Source organism: Schistocerca gregaria, chromosome 5 (genome assembly GCF_023897955.1).
Source record: "Schistocerca gregaria isolate iqSchGreg1 chromosome 5, iqSchGreg1.2, whole genome shotgun sequence".
Lineage (NCBI taxonomy): Eukaryota > Metazoa > Arthropoda > Insecta > Orthoptera > Acrididae > Schistocerca > Schistocerca gregaria.
In genome coordinates this window covers 613,589,615-613,604,544 of record NC_064924.1, presented here as the reverse complement: position 1 = coordinate 613,604,544, position 14,930 = coordinate 613,589,615, and positions in this window count along the sequence as shown.

Sequence of the window (14,930 nt, the reverse complement as noted above, 5' to 3'; positions counted from 1 at the left end):
AGTATCGAAGATCAAGAATTGCTCATAGCTATTAAGGTATGCGTTTCAGAGTCCATGTTGACTTTTTTGTTTCGAATGATCATTCCTGTCAGACCCCTGAATACTGACCATCACTTCTGAAACACCCTGTTCAGTTACATTGACCTTTGAAATCGGTTACCTCCTGCTCACAAACTGACTCACACACACCGCACAGTATGTGTAATTGTAATCATACTGATATAGCTTGGAGATATCATATCTTCGTGAAGGACATGCGAAAGTTTCGCCAATCAGCCTCTTATGCCACGAGCAGCTGCATATTTGTTCGAGCGGTGTCAGCCCCCCCCCCCCCCCCCCCCCCCCCCCCCTCGTAAGATGTGGACTCTGAGTTTCCGACCAGCCCAAGTCTTGCCTACCTGAGCGATAAGAATTAAAACTTGAGCCGTGGCGCGCCTTCCTTTCTCGTCTTCCTTTTTGCGTTCCCCTCCCACCGGCCGCCTGCCACCGCTGTGGTTAAGTCGCGCGGCGATAAGCGGCCACATTCATTGCCGGCGTGCAGCGGGCCCATCTCGACCGCTCCTCCAGGGGCAGAACGCGAGACGCGCAAGACGCTTTTTTCCCCTTCCGTCCCCCTTTCTTCTTTCTCTCTCTCTCCCCACTCTGCTCCTTCCTCCCTGCGGCACCCTTATCTTAAGCAACGTGCGAAGCCCGCGACTCATAATTTTCGTCTTGTCTCTGCGTCGGGTACTGATATCGGGTCACGTGGAATACTAAATCGACATGTCGACCGCACGTGCAGTAGCTGCCTTAAGGAAGAGGCGCTAGTGGTCGCAGGTCGTCTCCATCGTTCTCTTCCTCAACGCACCGTAACTTGTTCAAATGGCTCTGAGCATTATGGGACTTAACATCTGGGGTCATCAGTCCCCTAGAACTTAGAACTACTTAAACCTAACTAACCTAAGGACATCACACACATCCGTGCCCGAGGCAGGATTCGAACCTGCGACCGTAGCGGCCACGCGGTTCCAGACTGAAGCGCGTAGAACCGCTCGGCCATTTTGGCCGGCTCGCCGTAAGTAATCTTGCAGAGTATCACTAAGATTCAAAAGCCGTAGTGAGTTTCACTCGACACACAGGCGGCGTAGGTTAACGTGAACTGTACCAATGGTACAAGGTGCCCCAAAGGTGCGGTGAAAACATGAAACTCCAGTTATTATAAGCCACTTTTCGGTTTTCTGAAGCTGTACTCAACTTTCTGAGTAAAATCTATGAGACTCAAGAAATTTTGTTAAGAATATCATCCAAGTAATCCTGATTAAGGGGAGGGGAGTATAAAGGCTGTAACTATGGTGAAATCAACTCAGACATTCATTTTGATTTTATCCATACTGGATGAGAGGTCGTGGTTGTGAGTGTCAATGTTAAAAAATATATCGGCTCAACCACTTATTTATAGTGTAAAAGACTAAGATTCACGTGTTTCGGAAGTCAAGATTCCGTCATCAGAATAATAAAAACTGATAGAATTCGTTCTGAAATATAATTATTTTTCTTTTAACAATAAATTTTATATGAAAAAAGATGGACTGGCTATGGGTTCCAGTATATCTGGAACCATAGCAGACACCTTTATAAATCATTTGGAAAAAAGACTCCTCGTTAACCCGCAACATCTCGTGGATAAAGTTGTATATTACAAACGCTATGCAGATGATAAGCTGCTTCTTATCGATGGACAAGAAAAAGAAGTTGCAGAAATAGTAATTAAATTTAACGAGTTACACGATAAAATTGAATTCACTGTGGAAGAAGAGAAAAATGGTGAACTGCAGTTCCTCGATCTAAGTATTAGGAAACAAAATGGTAGGCATGTTTTTAAAATATTTAGGAGACCAACCACAACTGATGTGTTGATATAAAATAATTCCTGCCATCCTAATAACTAGAAACTTTCCGCTTTTAGATCTTTGATAGATAGAGGCTATAGAGCCCCTATGGATGAAGAAGACAGAATGACTGAGCTGAACATCGTGAAACAATTGGCCAGAGCTGACGGATATCACCAAAACGTTGTCAATAAATTAATACGACAGAAACAGCGCGAATGAAAGGAAGAATTCCGCAAATAATATAATGAGAGTCACAATACAATACTTCGGTGATATTTCGCAGAAAGTGGCTAACATTTTCAAACCTTTTTAAGTTGATAACGCTTTTCAGACCAATAACACGCTGCGGTTTAAACTAAGAAATAATTTGCAGCAGGAAAGCGATAAATATGAGAGAGATGGGGCCTATAAAATTCAGTGTAACGCGTGCAAGGCAAGCTATGTAGGCCAAACTGGTAGGTCATTTAAAGTACGTTAGAAATAACATAGCGATGCTTTCCGGCTTAATAATTTGGAAAAGTCAGCTGTAGCCACGCATATCTGGGAAACGGGACACTCCATGTTGGCAATAGATCGGGATCTCGTTATTTTACATAGACAGGACAAAGGCAAAAAACTGGATCTACTAGAACAGCTGGAAATTATGATACATGGCGTGGATAATCAGAACACACTGAATGAACAGCTAACTGATGATACAAATAACTTTTTCAAACATTTCACTGGTTTCTTTTTGTAACTACATTTTTAGCAATTGGCAGTACACCATCATTTCATGAGGTCCTTGGAATATGTATACGTTATCTGTTTGTATAGACATCTCTGTGACTTCCTTGTTTACTTGAGCGTTAGCTCACTCGCGTGTCAGTGTCGTCTTTGGCTACGTGGTGTGTGGTCTCAAACGAAGACGCACGGGCGGTTTACGACGATAGAGGAGAGTGCCATGTGGTTAGATGTTGAATACCATAGGCGACACCATTTTAGAGTTCTTTTTATATTTTGACGACTATGTGCAGATGGACCTTGGAAGACACGACTGCAACATCGGAAGTAGCCACGATGTTTTAATTTTAGTATCAATTTTATTGTGCCTGGTGCATGTTCCATCTTAGCGAGTTTTAACAGGTTATTTTACTTTTTATTAGTCTGATGATGGAAGCTTGACTTCCGAAACGCGTCAATAAATAACTGGTTCAGCCGATATATTTTTTAACATCAGATATCCATTTTTTCTGAATAGTATACAGAAGAACGGACAAGAAAATCCCGGATCTGTCAGGTCATTAGTTTGGCTTTAGGAAACGTGAAGGTACCAGAGACGTAGTTCTGCTGTTATGCTTGATAATTAAGGCAAGACTTACGAAAAATTAAAATGGGTTCGTAGGACTGGTCGTGCTGTAAAGAGCATCAGTGTGAAGTGTTTGAAAATACTTCCCGCCTCCCCAAAAAAGAAAAGGGAGTACACTATAACGAAGACGGGGAATACACAGTATACGATAAAGAAGAAGGTGTACAAAGGTAAAAAGGAGAAAGAACAAGAGAGGTGTGATCTGTTTAAATATAGCGATGGGGGGGGGGGGGGGGGGCGGGGGGGGGGGGGGGGGGAAGGGGGTGTAGTCCTTCTGCTAAACTGCTGAACCTGCATATCGATGATGTAATGAGCGAAATAGAAGAAAAGTTCAGAAGTGGTATTAAAATGGAGTGAAAACAAGAGCATAGAATTGAACTGCGAATAATCAGAGAAAGTCTAAAGTATTCAGGTGCTCAAGAAATCAGATTAGCGATTGAATTAATATCCTAATTTCGTTCCACGTAGTAGATGAAGTGAATATGTTCTGCTTCATTGGTAGCAAAATAGTGCACGAGACAAGGAGGATATAAAGAGTAGACCAGCACAGGCGAAGAAAACATACTTCGCCAAATACAATCTGCTAGTATCAAACAAAGCCAATTTGAGAAACAAATTTCTTGTAATGTATAGCATTCTATGAAAGTGTCCGCAGCTCGTGCTCTTGCGGTAGCGTTCTCGCTTCCCTCGCACTGGATGCCGGGTTCGATTCCCGGCGGGGTCAGGGATTTTCTCTGCCTCGTGATGACTGGATGTTGTGTGTTCTTCATCATTTCATCATCATCGACTCGCAAATCGGCGAAGTGGCGTCAACTAAACAGGACTTGCAATACGGCGACCGAACTTCCCCGCGTGGGGCCTCTCGGCAAACAATGCCATACGAGCATTTCATTTCATTTGTATGAAAGTGAATTGTGGACTGTAGAATAATTAAAAAAACGGAGAAACGAAACGTTTGTAATGTGGGTTTTCGGCAGAATGCGGAGAACGAGGAGAACGAGCAGGTGATTCACAGAATCGGCGAGGGAAAGAGTAGAATGAATTGATAACATTAAATAGAAGATGGTATAAGTACAGCTGTGGACCTTGCCGTTGGTGATTTGGCTTGGCTTGCGTGCCTCAGCGATACAGATAACCGTACCGTAGGTACAAACACAATGAAGGGATGTCTGTTGAGAGGCCAGACAAACATGTGGTTCCTAAAGAGGAGAAGCAGGTTTGTCAGTAGGTACTGGGGCAACAGTCTGTATGGTTGACTAACCTGGCCTTGTAACATCAACCAAAGTGGCGTTACTGTGCTGGTTCTACGAGCGGATAACAGCTAGGGGAAACTACAGCCGTAATTTTTCCCGAGGGCATTCAGCTCTGTTGTACGGTTAAATGATGATGGCGTCCTCTTGGGTAAAATATTCCGCAGGTAAAACAGTCTCCCATTCGGATATCCGGGCGGGGACTACTCAGGAGAATGTTGTCATTATGAGAGACAAAACTTGCATTCTACGGATCGGAGCGTGGAATGTCAGTTTCTTTAATGTGGCAGGTAGGTTAGAAAATTTAAAACGGGAAGTGGATAGGTTAAAGTTAGATATAGAAGGAATTAGTGAAGTTCGGTGGCAGGAGGTACAGGACTTCTGGTCAGCTGAATACAGGGTTATAAATATGATATCAAATAGGAGTAATGCCGAAGTATGTTTATCAATGAATAAGAAAATCTCGTAGAAAGAATAGAGACGAAACCAACGCCTACCTCATTGGTGCGAGTTTACATACCAACTAGTTCAGCAGATGATGAAGAGGTTAAAGAAATGTATGATGAAAGAAAAGAAATTATTCATATAGTTAAAGGAGACGAAAAGAAGGAAAAATACTAGGTCAATATGAACTGGGGGCAAGGAATGAAAGACGAAACCACCTCGTAGAATTTTGTACAGAGCATAATTTAATCGTCGCTAACTATTGGTTTAAGAATCATAGAAAAATATATACTTGGAAGAGACTTAGAGACACCGGAAGTTTTCAGACTGATTATTTAATGGTAAGACAGATATTTTGGAACCAAATTTCAAATTGTAAGAAATTTCAGGTAAAGATATAAACCCACGTCGGAGGTTCGAGCCCTTCCTGGGCATGGCTGTGTGTGTTGTCCTTGGCGTAAGTTAGTTTAAGGTAGATTAAGTAGGGCGTAACCTCAAGGACCGATGACCTCATCAGTTTGGTCCGATAAGACCTTAGCACAAATCCAAAAATCCGAGGGTAATAGAGCGGTCAGTTCGTGCACAAAATACTGCGCCGCAACACCTTCGCAATTATGGACGGCTATAGAGGCAGCATGGCTCAATAATTTTGCAGGAGTTTTCTGACGACTTGTCCAGCCAACGCCACATCGAGTTGCCACTCTAAGCTGGGAAAAAGGAGGTCCGACATGATATTAGGAGGTCATGTCAGTGTATAATAAAGCGATAGAGGCATCGTCAAAAGATACACAAAAAGTCGGCATAGCATCGTCGCACATATTTAAAATATGATATATACCTACCCACAGTGTCGGCACTATCATCTTGTTAAAGCTACTGTTCGCATAACGAAGTGGCACTACAGTAGACACAAAACGTAAAAACGTTTGTGTGGTAAGCTCTTTAGATGTCGCTACTATAAGCCTCCACATATGCGTCAATCGTAAAACTGTGCGAACTACAATAAGAATACTGTGGCTAAAACCTATGGCTGGCTTCCAAGTCTGTCAGTTATTACACAGATAAAATACAATAAATTAAAAACACGACATAAGTTAAATTTAGAAATTTTTTTAGGGAATGGTGACGATACGCAATTCTTAAACGCTTTTATCAGGATTTTAGATAAAAATGTGATGACATACATAATATCAAGCGTACGGAGTTAACAGAACAATATAAAAACGAGGAAGTAATTAGGAAAATAAGCCAAATGTACGAAAGAGCAGACAGTAGTAAATAATCAGCACCCTCTGTTGGCGCTTGAGGCCAGAATGTCGCGTAGGCGAGAGTCAAAGGAGCTTAAACGCCACAGGACCGGTCGTACACTGCGACACGTCTTTCCAAGAAAGAATGTCAAAACACCGTACCAGTCAACTAATAAGATTGTCTAGTTAATGAAAAGCAAATTGGGCATTGGGTACAAACACGCTCTGCCCGTTGAGCAGTCTTTCTGGCTGTTGTTCTTCGCTTTGTAAATTTCAAGCTCTTCCAACAAGTTGAGAGCGCGGACTCTTTGCAGCCCTGTGGCGAATACAGATACTTTTGCAGATGCTCCCTGTAGTGTGACCATTTTCTGATGAACTCAACCCCAAATCAGTTTTGTTACTCGGCTGAGAATGCTCCTTACACTTTACGTCAAAAGAATGGCCAGTTTGGCCGGTACAGTATTTACGACGGCTATTACGCTCAGTCTTGTATAATCCAAAGCTATCAAATATGTCATATACACTTTTAAAATTATACTTTATTCGACGTTTTAGTATGCTGTTAACTTGAAACCCACATCTAACATTAGAATTTCTGAAATGTTTTTCTATTTGCAAGGAGATATTGCCGTGAAATTTCGTTGGTATGGTTTTCATTTTTTTGAACACGTGAGGCAATACTGACCCTAAGACTTATCTTAGAAGAAAGATTAAGGAAAGGCAAATCTACGTTTCTAGCATTTGTAGACTTAGAGTAAGCTTTTGACAATTTTGATTGGAATACTCTCTTTCAAATTCTGAAGGTGGCAGGGGTAAAATACAGGGAGCGAAAGGCTATTTACAATTTGTAAAGAAACCAAATGGCAGTCATACGAATCGAGGGGTATGAAAGGGAAGCAGTGGTTGAGAAGGGAGTGAGACAGAGTTGTAGTCCATCCCCGATGTTATTCAATCTGTATATTGACCAAGCAACAAAGGAAACAAAAAAAAAGTTCGGAGTAGGTATTAAAATCCATGGAGAAGAAATAAAAACTTTAAGGTTCGCCGATGACATTGTAATTCTGTGAGAGACAGCAAAGGACTTGGAAGAGCAGTTGAACGAAAGGGACAGTGTCTTAAAAGGAGGGTATAAGATGAACATCAACAAAAGCAAAACGAGGATAATGGTTCAAATGGCTCTGAGCACTATGGGACTGAACTGTTGTGGTCATCAGTCCCCTAGAACTCAGAACTACTGAAACCAAACTAACCTAAGGACATCACACACATCCATGCCCGAGGCAGGATTCGAACCTGCGACCGTAGCAGTCTAACGGTTTCGGACTGCACGCCTAGAACCGCGAGACCACCACGGCCGGCAACGAGAGTAATGGAAGTCGGGTGATGCTGAGGAAATTAGATCAGGAAATGAGACACTTAAAGTAGTAAAGGAGTTTTGCTATCTGGGGAGCAAAATAACTAATGATGGTCGAAGTAGAGAGGATATAAAATGTAGATTGGCAATGGCAAGGAAAGCGTTTCTAAAGAAGAAAAATTTGTTAACATCGAGTATAGATTTAAATGTAAGGAAGTCGTTTCTGAAAGTATTTGTATGGAGTGTAGCCATGTATGAAAGTGAAACGTAGACGATAAATAGTTTAGACAAGAAGAGAATAGAAGCTTTAGAAATGTGGTGCTACAGAAAAATGCTAAAGATTAAATGGGTAGATCACATAACTAATGAGGAGGTAAAGAATAGAATTGGGGAGAATAGGAGTTTGTGGCACAACTTGATTAGAAGAAAGGATTGGTCGGTAGGACATGTTCTGAGGCATCAACTGATCACCAATATAGTATTGGAGGGCAGCGTGGAGGGTAAAAATCGTAGAGGGAAACCAAGAGATGAATATACTAAGCAGATTCGCCGGCCGCGGTGGTCTAGCGGTTCTAGGCGTGCAGTTCGGAACCGCGAGACTACTACGGTCGCAGGTTCGAATCCTGCCTCGGGCATGGATGTTTGTGATGTTCTTAGGCTAGTTAGGTTTAAGTAGTTCTAAGTTCTAGAGGACTGATGATCACAGATGTTAAGTCCCATAGTGCTCAGAGCTATTTGAACCACTAAGCAGATTCAGAAGGATGTAGGCTGCAGTAGGTACTGGTAGATGAAGAAGCTTACACAGGATAGAGTAGCATGGAGAGATGCATCAAACCAGTTTTAGGACTGAAGACCACAACAACAACAACAACAACAACAACAATCTCTTGAGCGAGCCGCTTTTTTCTCCTGTTTCTTTTTCGTTACTTTACTCTATTGAAAGGGGGAATGACATAATTTACGGAAAAACCAGTAGGTGGTTCATTGAGCCCTCTGCCAAGCACTTTATTGTGAATAGCAGAGTAATCACGTAGATGTAGATATAGATGTAGATTATGCTAACCTGACATTGTGTTTAACTTTTGGCGATGACACTATGGCTTCATTATATTAGAACATGTTTTAAAACAAGCACGACTCGTCATACACTCATGGAAATTGAAATAAGAACACCGTGAATTCATTGTCCCAGGAAGGGGAAACTTTATTGACACATTCCTGGGGTCAGATACATCACATGATCACACTGACAGAACCACAGGCACATAGACACAGGCAACAGAGCATGCACAATGAAGGCACTAGTACAGTGTATATCCACCTTTCGCAGCAATGCTGGCTGCTATTGTCCCATGGAGACGATCGTAGAGATGCTGGGTGTAGTCCTGTGGAACGGCTTGCCATGCCATTTCCACCTGGCGCCTCAGTTGGACCAGCGTTCATGCTGCACGTGCAGACCGCGTGAGACGACGCTTCATCCAGTCCCAAACATGCTTAATGGGGGACAGATCCGGAGATCTTGCTGGCCAGGGTAGTTGACTTACACCTTCTAGAGCACGTTGGGTGGCACGGGATACTTGCGGACGTGCATTGTCCTGTTGGAACAGCAAGTTCCCTTGCCGGTCTAGGAATGGTAGAACGATGGGTTCGATGACGGTTTGGATGTACCGTGCACTATTCAGTGTCCCCTCGACGATCACCAGAGATGTACGGCCAGTGTAGGAGATCGCTCCCCACACCATGATGCCGGGTGTTGGCCCTGTGTGCCTCGGTCGTATGCAGTCCTGATTGTGGCGCTCACCTGCACGGCGCCAAACACGCATACGACCAATATTGGTACCAAGGCAGAAGCGACTCTTATCGCTGAAGACGACACGTCTCCATTCGTCCCTCCATTCACGCCTTTCGCGACACCACTGGAGGCGGGCTGCACGATGTTGGGGCGTGAGCGGAAGAAGGCCTAACGGTGTGCGTGACCGTAGCCCAGCTTCATGGAGACGGTTGCGAATGGTCCTCGCCGATACCCCAGGAGCAACAGTGTCCCTAATTTGCTGGGAAGTGGCGGTGCGGTCCATTACGGCACTGCGTAGGATCCTACGGTCTTGGCGTGCATCCGTGCGTTGCTGCGGTCCGGTCCCAGGTCGACGGGCACGTGCACCTTCCGCCGACCACTGGCGACAACATCGATGTACTGTGGAGACCTCACGCCCCACGTGTTGAGCAATTCGGCGGTACGTCCACCTAGCCTCCCGCATGCCCACTATACGCCCTCGCTCAAAGTCCGTCTACTGCACATACGATTCACGTCCACGCTGTCGCGGCATGCTACCAGTGTGAAAGACTGCGATGGAGCTCCGTATGCCACGGCAAACTGGCTGAGACTGACGGCGGCGGTGCACAAATGCTGCGCAGCTAGTGCCTTTCGACGGCCAACACCGCGGTTCCTGGTGTGTCCGCTGTGCCGTGCGTGTGATCATTGGTTGTACAGCCCTCTCGCAGTGTCCGTAGCAAGTATGGTGGGTCTGACACACCGGTGTCAGTGTGTTCTTTTTTCCATTTCCAGGAGTGTATTTTAAGCGCATGTTTTACACTCGCGTGTTGGCTATACTATGGTCACTCTGACCTCACGGCAATGGCGTCCAGCTTTCAGTGAGCGTTTGATAGGAGACCTGTGGCAATGCTGTCCCACAGTTTCAGTTGTTTCCGCCGTGTTATTAATACGTTGTGCTACTCGTCCGTAGGTTGTGCAGAGCATTATAAATCTGGTATGAAAGATATGACGAGGCACTGAGAAACAAGTTTACCTCTTTCGTTACTGTTATTATCCTAACATTGAGGTTTCCTGTCCGCAGACCGCACTGATGTGTTCCAGTCAGCAGCGAGAGAACTGGTTGTTTGCCACTCTTTGTGGTACACATTTCCGGGTGCAGGCCAAGTTCCACTTCGTACTCCTACTATCACTCAGCTCGTTCACGTCATTGAAATCTTCTCCATCGTCTTCCTGCCACAGTCGTAGGCTGTCTTTCATAAACAGTGACGTTTCCGTACAGTGGTAAGGACCAGTTTGAATTGGTTGCCACTTTGTAAGGCTTAGACCATAAGATAAATCACGCACAGGCTATCAGAGTCATGCCGAAGTCATGTTGAGGTTTGAAACCAACATGTAGGTAAAATTTAGAAACCTCCATTATCTTTTCCTGTGATCAAGAATCTGTTCAGTGCATATCTTTTAACTGTCAGAATGTTTCGTGACTGCGTAATACTCTGCAGAAAAACAGAAGCTCTATTTTCTAGTGTCAACTCACGGAGAATTTATGGCAACTAAACCTGATAAAAACTTTTTTTTTACTGTTAACAGAATCGTAAGATAATGAAATGTAATCGAAAGAAACATCGTTCAGTCACTCAGTTTATTAAATGTGAGAATAAAAATATAACGCTCGAGATGTGGTAACCTTACTGTTGTCTCAGACTGCTTCGAAATTTGGAAATTTGTGGTAAGGTCTTATGGGACCAAACTGCTGAGGTCATCGGTCCTTAAGCTTACACATTACTTAATCTAACTTAAACTAACTTACGCTAAGGACAATTCACATACCCATGCCCGAGGGAGGACACGAACCTCCAACGGGGAGAGCCCCGCGGACCGTGACAATGCGCCTTGGACCACTCAGCTACCCCGCGCGGCCAGACTTCTTCGAATACAGATATTTGTGAGAGAGAACAGAAAAGAGTTGTGAGAAACGTCATCCGGCTCTGATATCAGAGTATATCATCTGTACTAAATGTGTAAGACGCCAGAACAAAGACAATAACAAGACTTGGCTCAAATGGCTCTGAGCACTACGGGACTTAACATCTGACGTCATTAGTTCCCTATAACTTAGAACTACTTAAACCTAGCTAACCTAAGGACTTCACACACATCCATGCCCGAGGCAGGATTCGAACCTGTGACCGTAGCGGTCGTGCGGTTCCAGACTGTAGCGCCTAGAACCGCTCGGCCACTCAGGCCGGCAATAGCAAGACTATTATTACTTATTATAGTAATTATTGTTATAATAACATAGAGGTTGGTAACGCTAACGGTAAGCTTCATGCTGATCACCACGTATGGTAACAGCATTACAAGTAATATTCAGTAATAGCTTAGCTATTTTGTTTGATGGAAATGAATTTACAAATAACAGTCAGTGCTGTATGTAAATTACTGTACCGTTTGTGAATATCAATCTCTCATTTGCAAATATTGGAGTATAGTAATTATTCTCATAAAAATAAATTTTAGCCGTACAAAATAAATTCTGCATTCGTTATTTGCGAGCGCATTTTATCTTCTCTTAATGAGGTCGCTCTCTTTCATGTAGTATTTTCTGCTACGTACCTTTCCCACTTCTCAGTCCTAACTTGAAAAGCTGTGGCTTAAGCTTCTACATGATTTTCTACACAGGTGCTTCGTATCGATTTACTTCCTTTGTTTCTGATACTAGTAACGTGGAATTTGTTTTGCGTAAACGTTTACTTTTATGTTTCAACGTTGGTGTTGCGATTCTTAGCAGCACAGTTTTTAAGTGCAAAAGTAAGGCAGTAACTCTTCCAGTTTGTAGGCAGTACTATCATATGCAGTATGTATGGACATACTTTGTGGTAGCTCCACCCCTAAAAAGAAAGAAAATGTTGCGTAATCGCAGCACCAGAAACACCTCGCTCTTTGGTTAGCAATGGAAGGATATTTCACGTGGCGTTAACGGTAAAAATTGGCTTGATGAACACACCCATGTATTCTATAGATTGTGGTACTAGCAACAAGAGTAACTAATAGTTTATGCAACGTTTCATTACCAACCTTTAAAATCTTCCGACTGAGGCGTCTTTGGAAACGTGCAAAAGTTCGAAAATCAGATAATTCCACTGGCGTATAGAAGCATGAGTACGTCATTTTGATTAATGTCACTATTTTTTTTTTTTGAAATGACATTAAGAAATGAAAATTGCAAACAGATGATGTGCCCTTGTTCAAAACTGTTCGAATGACTCAAAATCAACACCTTGCCAAACATATGTTTACATGATTATTTTTGATACTTCCTATTTAACTATTAGTTTATAGCTGCTGCAGTAATTTAGAATAAATTGTACATAACTGATATAACAATTGTATAATGTATTCTCCCTTGTTTCTAGAGTGTCTCTGGCAGCACAAGTAGCGATACAATACCGCTACATGTTTGTAGACACGTATTGCACACAACCAACCCACCCACCCACCCACCCACCCACCCACACACACACACACACACACACACACACACACACACACACACACACACATCAGATGGTGCAGTTTTCAAGCAAGTCCGCTCTTGGTAAGAACGAGCATAGGAAAAATCACGTTACAGACGCCAAAAATGAAATGGGTAGATAAGGATGAGAAATGATCTTCTTTCTGAGCTACCTGGACATAACCCATGGGCAGATCTATAGGGTCAAGCAACCATTATCTCACTTCTTCGGACAATCTGGCCACAAAACATTGGCTATAGGTAACGGTGAAAGCTTTGGAAGTTTTTCTTGTCATGTCATTGTTCTTCAACTGAAAGCTTGGACTAGTTGCAGAGAACACGCTTTATTTAAAATTCAAGACGACTCAAATAATATTCTTCATGTAGTCCCTGGAAGCTGTTCCCTTTCATATTTACTCTTTACATGTCTTTCGAGCCTTCTTGGAAAAGAATGACGATAACTTGCAAACCTGACACACAGTTTACCGACAGGTTGAATTTCTTGAGTTTCTAGCTTTATCCTAGCCACAAGCTATTTTTAGGTTTTATGAATTATTGACTGTCAGTGGTTATTTCGTCAGTCTTAGCACATCTTCCCAGTTTTCTCAAATTTTGAAGATAATACTCAGTCATCTGTCGAAATGATCGATGTACTGATCCGTCCCAGTAATACAATGGTGTGCAAAACTTAATGACGAAAGTAACTATCACATCATGTGTCACTGTCAAGTACCATACGCCACTGGACCATACATAGAACTACTAGGCTACAGTACAGTATGTAATTGAAAGAAACGCAACTCTTATTCAAAAACAATAATTACATTGGAGTCACCACGATTTATGATGGTCCTCTTGGCACCAAAAAACGCGGGAAATAGTTCTTAATGGAATGTGAACGATCACGTTCGACAATGTTTCTTGGTGCAGCATGTGTTCCCATCTCTTGCCAAGTGAGGGTAGGTCCATCACAGGCGAACACGATCATTTTTATCGACCAGGTATCTTGGTGTGTGGAGCCATAACACTGCATGGGCGTACTGATCTCCAGATGTGTGAACACGATGCACTCACCAGTTAACGATATTGTGACACTTCAGTCCTTCCCTGTGTGCGTCTTTTCAGGGGTGCGTTCGACCATGACTTCATTCAAGGGATGATAATGAGTGACCGCATCGATCAGCGCAGGTGGAGGAGCTCTTGGAAGGGGAGGATATTCGGCGAATGCGCTGGCCTATCCGTTTCCTTGACATAAATTCCATTTAGCACGTGTATAATGCAATCAGATTACCTACACCACGGTGACTCTGTTATTCCGCTCCCTCGACAGCGTCTTCCGTGCTGTGTTATGTGATAACTGCTGGGAGCATCCCGACGGTACATCCGATATCAGCAGGTAGTCTCTGATGTAACTTCGCCTGGCCAACCCAAACTGATGTGCTTTAGCGGCCTTTTGCATTGGATGAGGAGCGTGTCTCAGTTTAACTCAGTCGTGTTGCAACGCAACCTTCCAGTACTGGCGGTGGTAAAAGTCTACCTAAGTAGGTAGGTTACCGTCGCTTTGACCTGTCCTACCGCTCCTGCAAGCTACCGTCTGTAGTACATGGTTTCAAAAACTCGTGTGGTTCACGAAATTACTGGCCCCTGCGAGTTATTGCTGGGTATTAATAATTTCTAGCGGAAGGTTTTAACGAACCGGTAGAAATTTGAACGCAACGGATAACGCAGGTTTTTCAACCCCTACAGAAGGCACCTATACAGGGCTTAATAGGCATTATATAGCTTTTATTTGCTTTCATGACCCAGAATTCGACTGTGGTACTGACTGCCATCTATTCTTTATAATGGAAGGAGTAAACAATCAGTCGAGGGTAGAGATTAATTAATATTTATTCAGTACCGATTGTGTATCCACAACTAGTCGTGTTTCTCTTGTAATGTACATTATCAGAACCGGTCTCTAGTTAACATGGTTCAGTTTCGCCACGTAATTATGGAATGGGACAGAGGAGCCCAGACCTGGCTTCAATGTAATTTTATACAACCGCACAATTATACCTAAACCCTCGGTTATTACATTCAGTTGCTATAGATTACTCAGAACAAGTTCCGCAAAGACACTACAAGACAAACT